Here is a 17,059-nt window from a genome sequence, read left to right as displayed (position 1 = left end):
AATGTTTCTAGTGGCTCTCACGTAACCATAGTTTCTCTATCTGTGTCTATGGATTGTTTATTCAGTCAATCCAACTGCACGTTGAAAAATGTCACTTCGTAATTTACTTTTGAACAATACCAGAAGCGTTTCCAGTGGCTCTCACGCAACCGTAGTTTCTCTCTATGTGTATATATATACATGTGTGATTGTAGATGCATCCCATCCAATTTCGCGTTGAAGAATGTCCCTTCGTAATTTACTTTTGAACTAGACCAGAAGCGCTTCTAGTGGCTCTCACGCACCAGTACTTTCTCTATATGTGTTTAGGGATTGTTTATGCATGCAGTCCAATTGCCCGTTGAACAATTTCACTTCGTAATTTACTTTCGAACAATACCAGAAGCGTTTCTAGTGGCTGTCATGCACCCGTAGTTTCTCTATTGTGTCTAGGGATTGTTTATACAGTCAGTCCAATTTAGCGTTGAAGAATGTCTCTTCGTAATTTAGTTTTGAACTAGACCAGAAGCGTTTCCAGTGGCTCTCACGCAACTGTAGTTTCACTATATGTGTCTAGGGATTGTTGATGCATCCAGTTCAACTTGGCGTTGAAGAATGTCACTAAGTAATTTACTTTTGAACTAGACCAGAAGCGTTTCTAGTGGCTTTCACGCAACCGTAGTTTCTCAATATGTGTCTAGGGATTGTTGATGCAGTCACTCAAATTGCGCGTTGAAGAATGCCACTTCGTAATTTACTTTTGAACTAGACCAGAAGCGTTTCTAGCGGCTGTCACGCACACGTAGTTTCTCTATTGTGTGTAGGGATTGTTTATACAGTCAGTCCAATTGCACGTTGAAGAATGTCATTTGGTAATTTACTTTTCAACTAGACCAGAAGCGTTTCTAGTGGCACTCACGACATTGTAGTTCCTCTATATATGTCTAGGGATTGTTTAGGCATGCAGTCCAATTTACCGTTAAAGAATGTCATTTCGTAATTTACTTTTGAACTAGACCAGAAGCGTTTCCAGTGGCTCTCACGCAACCGTAGTTTCACTATATGTGTCTAGGGATTGTTGATGCATCCAGTCCAGTTTCGCGTTGAAGCATGTCACTTCGTAATTTACTTTTGAACTAGACTAGAAGCGTTTCTAGTGGCTTTCACGCGACCGTAGTTTCTCTATATGTGTCTAGGAATTGTTGATGCATCCAGTCCAATTTAGCGTTAAAGAATGTCATTTCGTAATTTACTTTTGAAGTAGACCAGAAGCGTTTCCAGTGGCCCTCACGCAACGTAGTTTCACTAATCCGTTGAAGAATGTCACTTTGTAATTTACTTTTGAACTAGACTAGAAGCGTTTCTAGTGGCTTTCACGCGACCGTAGTTTCTCTATATGTGTCTAGGAATTGTTGATGCATCCAGTCCAATTTAGCGTTAAAGAATGTCATTTCGTAATTTACTTTTGAAGTAGACCAGAAGCGTTTCCAGTGGCCCTCACGCAACCGTAGTTTCACTATATCTGTCTAGGGATTGTTGATGCATCCAGTCCAATTGCGCGTTGAAGAATGTCACTTTGTAATTTACTTTTGAACAATACCAGAAGCGTTTCCAGTGGCTCTCACGCAACCGTAGTTTCACTATATGTGTCTAGGGATTGTTGATGCATCCAGTCCAATTTCGCGCAGAAGCATGTCACTTCGTAATTTACTTTTGAACTAGACCAGAAGCGTTTCTAGTGGCTTTCACGCGACCGTAGTTTCTCTATATGTGTCTAGGAATTGTTGATGCATCCAGTCCAATTTAGCGTTAAAGAATGTCATTTCGTAATTTACTTTTGAACTAGACCAGAAGCGTTTCCAGTGGCTCTTACGCAACCGTAGTTTCACTATACGTGTCTAGGGATTGTTGATGCATCCTGTCCGATTTCTCGTTGAAGAATGTCACTTCGTAATTTACTTTTGAACTAGACCAGAAGCGTTTCTAGTGGCTTTCACGCAACCGTAGTTTCTCTATATGTGTCTAGGGATTGTTTATGCAGTCACTCCAATTGCGCGTTGAAGAATGCCACTTCGTAATTTACTTTTGAACTAGACCAGAAGCGTTTCTAGCGGCTGTCACGCACACGTAGTTTCTCTATTGTGTGTAGGGATTGTTTATACAGTCAGTCAAATTGCACGTTTAAGAATGTCATTTGGTAATTTACTTTTCAACTAGACCAGAAGCGTTTCTAGTGGCACTCACGACATTGTAGTTTCTCTATATATGTCTAGGGATTGTTTAGGCATGCAGTCGAATTTAGCGTTGAAGAATGTTACTTCGTAATTTACTTTTCATTTAGACCAGAAGCGTTTCTAGCGGCTCTCACGCAATAGTAGTTTCTCTATATGTGTCTTGGGATTGTTTATGCATTCCGTCCAATTGCGCGTTGAAGAATGCCACTTCGTAATTTACTTTTGAACTAGACCAGAAGCGTTTCTAGCGGCTGTCACGCACACGTAGTTTCTCTATTGTGTGTACGGATTGTTTATACAGTCAGTCCAATTGCACGTTGAAGAATGTCATTTGGTAATTTACTTTTCAACTAGACCAGAAACGTTTCTAGTGGCACTCACGACATTGTAGTTTCTCTATATATGTCTAGGGATTGTTTAGGCATGCAGTCCAATTTAGCGTTGAAGAATGTAACATCGTAATTTACTTTTCAACCAGACCAGAAGCATTTCTAGTAGATTTCACACACCCGTAGTTTCTCTATTGTGTCTAGGGATTGTTTTTACAGTCAGTCCAATTTAGCGTTGAAGAATGTCACTTCGTAATTTACTTTTTATTTAGACCAGAAGCGTTTCTAGCGGCTCTCACGCAATAGTAGTTTCTCTATATGTGTCTAGGGATTGTTTATGAATCCAGTCCAATTGCGCGTTGAAGGATTTCACTTCGTAATTTACTTTTGAACTAGACCAGAAGCGTTTCTAGTGGCTCTCACGCAATTCTAGTTTCTCTATATGTGTCTAGGGATTGGTTATGCATCCAGTCCAATTGTGCGTTGAAGAATGTCACATCGCAATTTACTTTTGAACTAGACCAGAAGCGCTTCTAGTGGCTCTCACGCACCCGTAGTTTTCTATATGTGTCTAGGGATTGTTTATGCATCCAGTCCAATTGCGCGTTGAAGAGATTCACTTCGTAATTTACTTTTGAACTAGGCCAGAAGCCCTTCTAGTGGCTCTCACGCACCCGTAGTTTCTCTATTGTGTCTAGGGATTGTTTATAGACAGTCCAATTTAGCGTTGAAGAATGTCACTTCGTAATTTAGTTTTGAACTAGACCAGAAGCGTTTCCAGTGGCGCTCACGCAACTGTAGTTTCACTATATGTGTCTAGGGATTGTTGATGCATCCAGTTCAATTTGGCGTTGAAGAATGTCACTAAGTAATTTACTTTTGAACTAGACCAGAAGCGTTTCTAGTGGCTTTCACGCAACCGTAGTTTCTCAATATGTGTCTAGGGATTGTTTATACAGTCAGTCCAATTTAGCGTTGAAGAATGTCACTTCGTAATTTAGTTTTGAACTAGACCAGAAGCGTTTCCAGTGGCGCTCACGCAACTGTAGTTTCACTATATGTGTCTAGGGATTGTTGATGCATCCAGTTCAATTTGGCGTTGAAGAATGTCACTAAGTAATTTACTTTTGAACTAGACCAGAAGCGTTTCTAGTGGCTTTCACGCAACCGTAGTTTCTCAATATGTGTCTAGGGATTGTTGATGCAGTCACTCAAATTGCGCGTTGAAGAATGCCACTTTGTAATTTACTTTTAAACTAGACCAGAAGCGTTTCTAGTGGCTTTCACGCATCCGTAGTTTCTCTATATGTGTCTAGGGATTGTTTATGCAGTCACTCCAATTGCGCGTTGAAGAATGCCACTTCGTAATTTACTTTTGAACGAGACCAGAAGTGCTTCTAGAGGCTGTCACACACCCGTTGTTTCTCTATATGTTTCTAGGGATTGTTTATGCATCCTGTCCAATTGCGCGTTGAAGATATTCACTTCGTAATTTACTTTTGAACTAGACCAGAAGCGTTTCCAGTGGCTCTCACGCAACTGTAGTTTCACTATATCCCTTACAAAAAATTCTAGTAACTTTCAATTAAATTTTTTAGACAAATGTTACTAAAACCTACGAACGGTCTATTGAAAGTTGTCAAACCGTTTTTAAACTTCCTAAATACTTCATACCAACATCCTGTTGACTATTGGCCACCGATATTCAATTAAAATTTCATTTACAAACTCTCTTGAAACGATGAATGAACATCCTTCAAACATTAAATGCAGGGCAGCTTTTTACTTCTTACAAACATCCTAGCAACATTTTTCCTACTTTTTGCCGTTCACCCTAGAAACATCCTTGTAACTTTTTTCCAACTTTCTGTTGCTTGACCTAGAAACATCCTAGTAACTTTTTCCTACTTTTTGCTGTCCGCCCTAGAAACATCCTTGTACCTTTCTTTCAACTTTCTGTTGCTTGCTCTAGAAACATTGTAACTTTTTTCCAACTTTCTGTTGCTCGCCCTAGAAACATCCTGGTGACATTTATCGACTTTGTCTGGTAATGCTCTGATGCAACCTTGAACATATAAAAGTATGTACCTGTTAGCGAAACACACCAATCTTGATGATGATTGTTGGAGTTTAGTGGCGCAAGGGCCAGGTATGGCCAAAGAGCGCCATGACAGTATTAGTTCGTATCAATACGATGGTAACGGCTTGTTAGTGGTAGATGAATAGGGAATTATATGAACATTAGATGTGGCATGGCTGTAAAGGGGCCTAAAATCAGTCGCTGTAAAGTGCGTAAAATCTATAAGTAATAAGATTATGGCAATGAGTGATTATGAGTACTATGGACATGAACAATGCATTGCGAAAGAATGATACGAGTTACAAAAAATTTAAGATACAAGAATTGGCCAGAAACACAAGTGCCTAAACAGAGCCCTTGAAACACAAGGGCCTGGAGGCATGTGCAGTTAAAAAACTATCGCAGCAACATCCTCTAGAGAGAGGATACACTACGAACTTATTGGGCTAATAACATGTAACAGAACATCTTTCAAGAAAGCAAGGACTGCGTTGGTGCTAAAAAGTGGTTCTTTACCGAGAAACATAGCGGGATGCAGAGGGACGCAATAGCGATATGCGAGAGGAAAATGTTTCTTTCTTTCTCTTTCGGCTTCCCGACACTCCAAGAGGACGTGGAGGACGGTGAGCCTGTCGCCACATCTACCACATGTTGGAGGATCATTTCCATTCAATAGAAAATTGTGAGTACCATATGTGTGTCCTATTCTGAGACGACAGAATAGGACATCAGTTCGTCGTGTTTTAGTTGTACAGGGCCAGAAACCTAACTGTGGCTTAATCAAGTGGAGTTTATTAGTTGTTTCAGCGTCCCACAGACGCTGCCAGTGGCCTCGCAGTTTCCTTCGCAAAAAAGGCTTCAGATCTGTGGAGGAAATAGCAGCGGCAGGATTAATAGCTTGCGATGTAGTTGATGTGGCCAACTGGTCTGCTAGCACATTGCCCTCGATGCCTCTATGGCCAGGCACCCAGCATATTATTACATGTCTACGAGATTGGTAAATGTTACACAAGAGTGAGTAAAGCTCGATAACAACAGGATTCTTATGCTTTTGTAAAGATGTTAGCGCTTTTACAAGACTCAACGAGTCTGTGAATATTATTGCCTTTTGTAGTTTCAATTTCTCTATATGCTTCACCGCAGACAGTACTGCATAGGCTTCTGCGGTGAAAATGCTTGTTAGGGGGTTTAATACGTCGGATTTTGAAAAAGAGGGGCCAACCGCGGCGTAAGATACGCCAGCATGGGACTTGGATGCGTCGGTATAGAATTCCGAGCACGAGTACTTCGATTGAAGTTCGCGGAAATGCATTGCTATTTCGAGGTCGGGAGCATGCTTTGTGACCTCTACAAAGGATAGATCACATTCTATCACCTGCCACTCCCAGGGCGGTGACAGCTTAGCTGGAGGCATTAGGCGATGTTCTAGAAGTGGGACATCCATCTCTTCGCTAAGTTCTCTTACACGCAGTGAGAAAGGCCGCCTCATAGAGGGTCGATTATAGAAAAGCGTTGAACACTTCAAATCATTAAGGGTTGTAAAACAAGGATGTTCCCGATCGGAGTGCACTTTGAGAAAATAGGTGAAGCTGATGTATGTTCTCTGGAGGTGGAGTGACCACTCATTCGATTCCACGTATAAACTTTCGACGGGGCTTGTTCTGAATGCGCCAGTGGCCAGGCGGATACCTAGATGGTGGACAGGATCTAGCATTTTTAGCGCGCTAGGGGCGGCAGAGTGATATACTACGGCACCATAGTCCAATCGTGACCGAATGAGGCTCTTGTGAAGATTCATTAAACACTTCCTGTCGGTGCCCCAGGATGTGTGAGATAAAATTTTCAGTAAGTTCATTGTTCTTAGGCATTTCGCCTTGAGATGTTTTATGTGGTTGATGAAAGTAAGCTTACAGTCAAGTATGATGCCTAAAAATTTGTGATCTTTGTTTATAGGTATTTGTTGTCCATACATTTCGATAGTGGGATCTGCAACGAGACCTTTCTTCCTGGTGAAAAGAACACAAGAACTTTTGTGGGGGTTTATTTTGAACCCGTTTTCGTCTGCCCACTTTGACACTTTGTTCAACCCCTGCTGTACCTGTCTCTCGCACACTGCGAGGTTACAGGACTTGAATCCTATTTGTATATCGTCCACATAGATGGAATAAAAAATAGCGGGTGGTAACGAAACACGAAGCGTGTTCATTTTAACGATAAAGAGTGTGCAGCTGAGCACGCCTCCCTGGGGTACACCAGTTTCCTGCACAAAAGGTCGTGATAGAACATTGCCAACTCGAACACGGAATGTGCGATTCAGCAGATAACTTTCAATTATATTTAACATATTACCACGTATACCAAAGTGGGAGAGGTCTCTCAGTATTCCAAACCGCCATGTGGTGTCATAGGCCTTTTCCATGTCTAGGAATACAGACAGAAAGAACTGTTTGTGAACAAAAGCTTCGCGTATCTGCGCCTCGATACGTATCAAATGGTCAGTGGTGGACCGACCCTCGCGAAAGCCGCACTTAATGGGTCAAGCAGTTTGTTTGATTCAAGGAAATGTAATAGGCGACGGTTTATCATTTTTTCGAAGACTTTGCAGAGACAGCTTGTTAGCGCTATTGGCCGATAACTCGATACAGACGATGGATCCTTCCCCTGCTTCAGGATAGGGATCACTATGGCCTCTTTCCAGGCAGAGGGGATCTCGCCGGAAATCCATATAGAGTTATACAGACAGAGAAGGGTTTTCTTCGTTTCAGAGGGCAGGTTCTTCAACATTTCATATAATATGCGGTCAGGGCCTGGGGCAGATTGGTTGCAACAGGCGAGTGATGCCTGAAGCTCTGCTAAAGAGAAAGGCAAGTTATAAGGCTCGTTCCCGGTGTTCTTTCGGTCTAGTTTTTGTTTTTCTATTGCTGCTTTGTGTTTTGTAAATTCTGGGGAATAGTGCAATGAACTGGACACATGTTCAAAGTGTGCACCCAGGTGGTTTGCTTGGTCTTCCAAGCTGTCGCCCTGTGTGTTTACCAAAGGGACTGAATATGTTTGTCGTCCTTTCACCTTGTTAACCCTGTTCCATACTTTGGCCTCATCTGTATACGAGTGTATACCTGATAAAAACTTCTGCCAGCTCTCTCTTCTGGCCTGTCGGCGCGTTCTCCTGCCTTCGGACTTTACCTTCTTAAAATTGATAACATTCTCCGCAGTAGGATAATCGCGTAGCAACCCCCACGCTTTGTTCTGTTTTCTACGAACGTTCCTACATTCGTCGTTCCACCATGGGACACGGCGTTTGCATGCCGCACCACTCATTTCGGATATGCATTTAGAAGCGGCATCAATTATGAAGGAAGTAAAATATTCCACAGCAGCATCAGTTCCTAACGAAGACATGTTGGCCCAGGAGATGCTACTAGTAAGATTTCGAAATTTCTCCCAATCGGCTGTGTCAATCTTCCATCGAGGTGCTTGTGGTGACGGCTCAGTTTTGGTTGTTCGCAGTAGTATTGGGAAGTGATCGCTCCCGTACAGATTTTTGGTAACTTCCCATTTAAGTTCAGATAATAGAGACGGGGAAGCTATGCTAAGATCAATAGAAGAAGAGGTTCTGTTTGCGAGACAGTAAAATGTAGGTTCCTTCTTGTTTAGGAGACACGCGCCAGAGGAGAAAAGAAATTGTTCAACAAGACGACCTCGCGCATCGATACGAGAGTCGCCCCACAGACTACTGTGCGCATTGAAATCGCCAAGAACAAGATAGGGTTCTGGCAATTCATCTATAAGGGACTGAAATTCAGGTTTATGTAAGTGGTAATGGGGGGTATGTAAAGTGAGCAGATGGTGATGAGCTTGTTTAGAAGAACAAGTCGAACTGCCACTGCTTCTAGGGGCGTTTGCAGCTGCAAACGTTGATATGCTATGCTTTTGTGAATTACAATGGCAACACCGCCTGATGATGCGAGAGCATCATCGCGATCTTTACGAAATGTAACATACTGTCGGAGAAAAATTGTATGTTTCGATTTTAAGTGCGTTTCCTGTACACACAGCACTTTTGGATTGTGTTGGTAAATAAGTTCTTGGACATCGTCGAGGTTCCTAAGAAGGCCTCTGACGTTCCATTGAATGATTTGTGTATCCATAATTAAAGTAAATTGGTGCTGTGTGTACTAAAAAAGGAAATGTTGCTTTAGATTACAGAGCCCTTTCCAGGCCCTGTAACGCGGGATTTGTCCTTTCTGAAGCGGTCGAGGGAACCTCGCCGCTCCTTAGGCGCTTGGTGCGCCGTCGGGATGGGTGTGGTGTCCATTGCTTCTTGTGAAGCGCCGGACACGCGCTCTTGCGAGCGAGAAGTTTCGCGAGAAAGTCTCCCCGCGAAGGACGAGGCATTCGCGCCCACCAGCCCTGAGGTCGATGGGGCTGCCTTTGGGCCCGAGCTGCGCCGGCTGTTGCTAGCGCCAGCAGGGGCCGGTGAGGGTGAGGCAGCCTTGACTGCACCCACCGTGGGAGCTGCTGGCGGGCCTGCGGGTTCGCTACGCGAAGCGCAGGCTGCCACCGAGGACTGTTGTTGTGCCGGCAACCCTACGGTAACCGGGCCTGTTTGCTGGTTGGGTGGAGTAGGCTTAGCGCCTTCCACCCTGGGGGCAGGAGCCACAAGCGACAGCTCACTGCGTGCGGGCTGTGCAGGTGGCATTAGCCGCTGCGACGCTGCCCCTTGACGCGCCACATCAGCATAAGTAGTCGTGTGGAATGGTGAGCACCTTTTGCGTGCTTCCCTGAACGATATATTTTCACGGACTTTCAGTGTTATAATTTCCTTCTCTTTTTTCCAACTTGGACAAGACTGGGAGTACGCTGGATGCTCACCATCGCAATTAACGCAGTGAGGTGTGGCCTCGCAATTGTCTGAGGCATGACCTTGTACTCCACACTTAGCACAGGTGAGTCGACCACGGCAGCTCTGCGAGCCATGGCCGAATCTTTGACATTGGTAGCAACGCCTAGGGTTTGGTATGTAAGGTCTTACAGCTATCTTTGTGTAGCCTGTTTCAATGGTTTGTGGCAATTCGCTCAATTCAAAGGTAAGTATCAGATGTTTCGTGGGGATTTCTTTGTTGTCCCGTCTCATAACAATGCGATGCACATTCGTGACGTTTTGCTCCTTCCATCCTTCCAACAGTTCAGTTTCAGATAGGTCGATGAGGTCTGCTTCTGATACTACCCCCCGTACTGTGTTCATGGACCGATGCGGTGAAACGGTAACTGGGACATCACCAAAAGTAACAAGTTTGCCGAGTCTGTTGTATTGTTCTTTGTCACGTAGTTCAAGAAGAAGGTCCCCGCTTGGCATTTTGGTGACCTTGTAGCCAGGGCCTAGTGTGTTGGTCAAGCTTTTTGCAACTACAAATGGGGATATGGTTCTTGCTAGTTTTTCGGTTCTTTGACTATGTACTACTTGGAATCGGGGGAAAATGTCTTTTGGTCTGGTGAACAAGTTCAGAATATCATCGGTGCGTCCCCTCTTCTGAGGGAGACGATCAAGAAGTCGGGGAAAAGCGGGTGTTCCCCTAGCAGTTTGGTGTATTTCGGCAGCAATGGCAGCCACCCACCACGGAGTCCAACAAGGGGACGCTGCAGCACTTAACGTGTAAGGCTGCAGGCGCCAGCCGTACATTGCCGCTATAACCTTATATATAAACCCAAGGGAGGGCACCTACACAAAGTTAACCCAAGCCGCCTATGGAAATTGAGGAAGTAACAGAAGAGAAGAGATGACAGGACAGTGAAGACAGAAAAATAGAGCAGAGAAAGATCGGAGAGGGGGACAGGAAAAGGCGACCACCAATTTCCCCCGGGTGGGTCAGTCCGGGGGTGCCGTCTACGTGAAGCGGAGGCCAAAGAGGCGTGTTGCCTCCGCCGAGGGGCCATAAAGGTCCGAACACCCGGCATCGGCTCAACCCCCAGGATCCTCTTTTCCCCGGACACGGCTAAGCCGCGCACGTTTACACGCGGGAGGGTCCAACCCTCATGTGCTCGGGTACGTGGTGTCGCAACACACCAAACGCCTGCTCACGCAGACGCCCCTGCGGGGGAAACACACCAATCTTTTCAAACACTGATGTTTATTTTCCAACCCTTTCATACATGCCCTAAGAAGCCACAAGCAAGCAGTGACAATAATGTGGTCTGGATATCTCCCGTGTTCTTGATATCCCTCTTGCTGCAAGCCTAAAGGAGGAAAAATGCAATAATAGTTAGCCTTATGAATTGTATCTGGACGAGATAGCATGATGCAGTCATCCACAAGAATTTGACTTCCAATGACCCACAATCAAAATGAAGATTTAAACTGACTGCCTTGCCACACATTCTTAGAATGGCATTCACACCTCTGGCGTGCAAAGCTTCTTTTTGGGCGACGTCCTTGTGGGTATTGGAACGCCACCCAAAAAGTGACTGAAGCATTGCTGAAGCAAAACTGCTGCACATAATATGCATGCGTTACATGTAGGAATCGTACAATTGTATAAAGTAGCTGTAAATCAGGTGCAGTAAAGATACTCAAAGTTTTTAGAATGGCTTCAGCGAGATATGCAGAATTCAATAAATGTGATGACATGCGTAAAGCACTCTTTGCCTAAACCATGTCTTTAGGTGGTAGAAAACATTTTTATAGACCCTCTAGTGCGCATTATTCACAGTTTGAAAACTCAATTTGCTAAAACCACAACAAATTATATGAAAAAGTGACTATTTCAATATTTACACCAAGTGCAGGGCAGCTTGAGCATGAAGCAAGCTTCCTTGTGACATCTCAGTAAATCCAAGGTAGTGAGCATGTGGTACCACAAACCACAGATGCACACATGTTCTGGGCAGTAGTCAGCACTGTTACCATGTCACTGGAAGCTTGTGTATTAGGCAGCTGACAAGTAATATGAAAGAAAAGGTAAAAAGAGTTGTTTGCATTTCAGATAAGTGACAGCAAAGAACAAGCTTTATCCAATGTCAACTGGAGAATGGCAGACACACGCTGAAAAAATGCCAATGTAAAGGCGAACACTCAGTGTTCAGCTGCACTGTCATGGCTTGCTACTGCCCGCAGAAAAAAAAGTGCCAATGTAACGGCGAACACTCAGCATTCAGCTGCACTGTCGTGGTGGCTTGCAACTACTGCGCTGTGCGGATTGTTGTGATTTAGCAGTTTGCGTTACCACCTCAAATTTCTGTAAAATACAAAGGAGACCAGCTTCCTGCTTGAAGCCAACCTGCACTTCGGGTGCATATTGAACTTGTAACAATAAAAGGTTATTGGTTAGTTATATGCATGAGGAATTACCTTCTCAAACTGTGGCAAGGGATTCAGCAGCTACCTAATAAAGACGAAAATCTTGCTGTTTGTATGCTAATTTTAGGAGATGAAGTACGGTACGCAATACATAAGTGTGACCGATTAGAGGGAACAATATAGGCGCACAGGCAATAGTGTGAGAAGTGAGCTTCACAATACTCTAAATAAAAATGACAAAAAGATACACATCTCGAGACCTCATGCTTCTCAACGATGATCTTCAAAAGGCAATCTGACTAGATTAATATACAGTCTGTACAGAGTTTATCATGCAGTTACTCAAGTCAGGGTTATATTTAGCTCAGAGGAGGCTAGTTAAAGGTAAGTTCATTAAACTGAGGGCCCCCCAGATGACCAAAAGTGATATGCAAGTGATTTGCCACTAGAAATCATGAAAATGGCACACACAGTAAAATGATTGCATATTACAAAAACATATCCTACAACACACAATGCAAGACAGTTTTCTACACACCTTTGTAAAAGCACGCAGATCAGGTGCTTTATAGTGGTGCTCTCCAGCTTGTAGCAGTGCTGCAGGTTCCTGTGGGATGCCTCCAGAATCCGCATAGCCTTCAACTGCAAGAAATGAATAATTTATTGCAATGTGAATCCAGAAACCTGTCATATCAGTGTAATACTGAATTGCAAAGAGCCTCACACTAGCAGCTACATTAATGCGCGTCTCGTACGAATCTTTCCATTATATCTCAGGAGGTTACACGGTTATGCTGTAACAAGTGAGATTCCATGCGGGAATGCAGCAAACGTAAGACTACCAGGAAAATCACCGAAACTCAAATATGTAATAAAGCAAAAGAGCATTGGATTATGAAAAAAATATATTGAGCACATGAAAAGTCTTTTGAACCCTAGGCCGTGTTTGTATAGCGATGATATTCCTTCTTGCTCTTCGTCAGTGGTTTTACCGACGCGCCGCCCGTGTTATGAACTGGAATAGCCGGCCGTTCACGGTGGGTGGTAAGAGTGACGTAGAATAGAGCGCAAAGTAGCGCCACGAAATCGCACCCCTTACTTCATTACTTCAAGGCACACTCATTACCTATGACTGGAAGAGCTGGCATACTGTTCTTTAGATGAATATGTAGATATAGTAAAAGCCAGCGTCTGATTGGGATGTCTCGATTAAAAAGAAACCTCGTCATTGCAATATCTGCGTAATCTGCCTTGCAATATAGAACACGACAGGTTCTATAGTTCAATATAGAATACCGACAGGTTCTCGCGATGCGGGCTTTGAAAGTGAACTGTATACAAAAAAGTCTTCATACTAGCTAATATGTGCGCAAGCGTCAAACATAGCTATCCTGTGCCAACGCGTGAAGCCCATGACACATCGCAGTGTACTCGCGGAAATGCTTAAATACGGAATAATTTCCTGCCGGGAAACTACATAACAAACAGTAACTTGCAGTGTTTCCATAATTGTGTTCCCATTCAGTCAGAGCAATCAGACGGGGTAGCATACTTCACAGAAAAATTCAAGTACGCGATAACATCAACAGAAGCTTTCGTAAAATTGCTTACTATATGTGCACCAGAAACATGGACAACTTACGCTCAGAATGCGCTCTGCTCTTGTTACACAAAGCTCATTACATGAACCATAAGCTACAACAACGCGCACAAGCGCCAAACTTGCTTACCTTTGAAGACGTAGTCAACAAACGCTCTTTCGTCTCACGGGTACCATGGCACCAACTCTCTTTCGGGCGCAAACACTGTAGAGCTGCCGATGAACTACAGCACCACGAATGCACAACCTACAACAAATTCTTCCATACACTGAGATGAAGCCCCAGTACCAGGCTTTTCACGAGAGAGCGCAGGCAGGCGGGAACAAAGGCAGCTTGGACGGGCGCAGTAAAACACTGTTGACACTGGCGTATCGCACGAAACCCACGGCGAACAACGGCATTTCACGAGTCCAGAGGTTGTGCGATGGTTAATGCACACGATAAGAAGCACATTTTGCCTAGGTACTTCTAATATAAAATTCAACTACCACCTCACTGCAACGAGCACTCGCGCACAGCCAACGTGGTCCATAAACTACAGCAACATGGATTGGATTGGATTTATTGAACAAAACACTGCAGCAGCGCCACACTACGGTTAACGAAAAGGAACCTGCCTCCCCGATTCGCATCGCTTCAGGAGCATAGCCTTCGAGATTCGCATTTGTCCCTCAAGGGAAGTCGTAGCTGAAGCATGAGCCAATCCACGCGCCGCCCGTGCGGCTCCGTCTGCTTGAAATTACGGACGGTCTCGGGCTAATGTGACACTTACCGAGCACATATCCGTGATCACCGCCCACATACACGTTAATTATGGCGCCAAGTGTAATGTTTTCGAGAATATGTGCCCTCATCTTGAATTGGTGAGACCATATTTCCTTTTAGCGTCAGGAATAAAGGTAACAAAACGTGGCGATGGCTGGCGTGCTACAGCAGCTGAAGCTTCGGCTGAAGTGCAACAGGCGTACTGCTTGCACGCACGTGTAAACAAACAGATACGTAAATGCCAGGTACACAACTGACTACTCAGTAAACTGACGATCGTAAATTATTCACTTGTGTGCCTTAGCAAGCATTTACGGAATCCTTGCTGCCCTACGAATCCCGCCAATATATTGACACGTATACATGTTTATCTTTCACCGGTGGCCGCTTTCCACCGGCTAACAAGTGTTAAACGTTATCGCTCGGCGCAGGACGCGCCTGCATCGGAAGCTTCTAGAACGTTATCGATGCTTCTTTCCGTTGCCTGTTTTCACCGACGCTTATGTTATCTGATTGTATAACCGACACGAATTGTCTAGAACTTTCTGGAAGACCCGCGGGCATCAGGGATTAATCTGGAACCTTCGATGACTCAGGTATAAAAGCCGACGCGTTTCGCCGCTGATGAGATTTCGACGACCACCGACTGTGTTCGCCGCTTTCGTTGTGCTTCGAGTGTAGCTTGCTTTTGTGGGCACAGGTTCGCCCAATAAAGAATTAGTTTCGTCATACACAGTTTTACGACTGTTCACGTCAGCGTCATTACTACGTGACAATATCAACACAACAATCACCCGCAGTTTTGAAAAGAAAGGCTCTTTTAACAGTGACCGCAGGTACTGCATTTGCGAGAGTTTTGTGTATAGTTTGCATAAAATCGTAAAGGAAAGGTTTCTTATAAAGAATCCGAATTCCGAAAAAAGGTAAGCGTCGTGAAAACAAATAAATGGCCTTACGACATGTCAGAAAGTCTAGGCATTGTATAGTTCCTGCTAGTTCTACTGTAATATGATAGAAAAAAAACTGTAATGTGGGAGTAGTGGTACCGTCTCTGCCTCACACGCAGAAGTCCCGGGTTCGAGTACCAGTCAGTGTAGAACAACCTTTCTTTTTTTGAAGTAGGAAAGCGTTATATACAATTTCACTGGGACAGGCTAAGATATTGTCACGATATGATTCACGCCAACATCGATGAAGAAGACGCTGATGATCGGGCGCGCGCTCTCCGCCATATGGTTGACGCTTGATCGCCTTGTAAATATACTGTAAATACGTTTTCCTGTTGTGTTTGCCTCCCCGTAACATCTTGGTGGAGGTGCTGGGGGTATAACGCAAGACGGAGCTCCGCAGCGGCCGCCAAGTCGCCACTCTAGGCATGTCCACCAGCGCTGAAACTGCGTCAGCGCCGGCCGCCATGCCAACCGTCGTCCTGGCTCCACCCCGTGACCCTGGGACCTTTTCCGGCACTGCTGGCGACGACGTCGACAAATGGATTCGACTCTACGAATGCGTAAGCGCACATTACAGGTGGGACCCGACCATGATGTTGGCGAATGTCACATTTTATCTAAAGGGCACGGCGAAGGCCTGGTTCGACAACAACGAAGAGGAGCTCACAAGCTGGAGCGTATGCAAGACTAAACTTCGCGAGTTGTTTGGCCAACCTGCAGGCTGCCAGCGTGCTGCCAAGCAAGAGCTTGCCTCGCGTGTGCAGACGCCTACTGAGTCGTACTTGACGTATATTCAGGATGTGCTGACCCTTTGCCGGAAGGTTGACGCCAAGATGACAGAAGCCGATAAGGTTGCGCACCTGCTGAAAGGGATCGCGGACGATGCGTTTAACCTGATCGTGTTTAAAAACTCTTCGACAGTCAACGAGATTATTACTGAATGCCGACGCTTCGAAGATACTAAAAGCCGACGTATCGCCCACCAATTCGCCCGCCTTCCGAACACGGCAGCGACATCAACGTGTGAGGATGTTCGTATGCCGACTCAGCCTTTAACATCGGAGACCATCACCCGAATCGTTCGACGCGAAATTGAAGCCGCATCGCCCGCACATTTAATGCGAGGAGAGACCTGTGATGCCCCACCTACGATATCCCTTATACAATCCGTTGTTCGTCAAGAACTGGCAAACGTGGGCCTTCAAACCATCTGCTCTGTGAACTACCCTGACAGTTACCCTTCGGCCACCTTCAACCCTCTCCAACGCCGTTACACCACTCCGAATTATCGCGACCCGAATGCGTGGCGGACGCCTGACGACAAGCCCATTTGCTTTCGATGTGGACGTGTTGGACACATTTCACTATATTGCCGAAGTCCTTGGCCCTCGTCTTCTCGACCCAACTCATCCAGCTTCCGCTACCCACCCCGAAGCCAGCACCAGGTACCAAGCCAACCTGACCAGGAAACATCTGCCGAGACCACTACTACTACCGCCCATTACAGCCGCTCGCCCTCCCCACGACGCCGACCTTCTCGGTCACCCCCACCACGCCGTTCCCCGTCCCCGTCTTACTTCCGGCGTTTTCCTTCGGGAAACTAACGGCTGCAGCTCCTGGAGGTGATGCTGCTATTCCGACCTGCTCTCCAATTCCTCTGTTGACGCTCCCTACCAATCAGAACTTGATCGACGTTGAAGTGGATGGCCTACCTGTTACTGCTTTGATTGACACTGGTGCCCATATTTCTGTTATGAGCTCTCACCTCCGCCGGCAGTTGAAGAAAGTTATGACCCCTGCCCCATCACGTGTTGTCCGTGTGGCCGA

The sequence above is a fragment of the Dermacentor silvarum genome, chromosome 4 (genome assembly GCF_013339745.2).
Source record: "Dermacentor silvarum isolate Dsil-2018 chromosome 4, BIME_Dsil_1.4, whole genome shotgun sequence".
NCBI classification, from domain to species: domain Eukaryota; kingdom Metazoa; phylum Arthropoda; class Arachnida; order Ixodida; family Ixodidae; genus Dermacentor; species Dermacentor silvarum.
The sequence above is the reverse complement of the archived record's forward strand: the minus strand, read 5'-3'. Positions refer to the sequence as shown.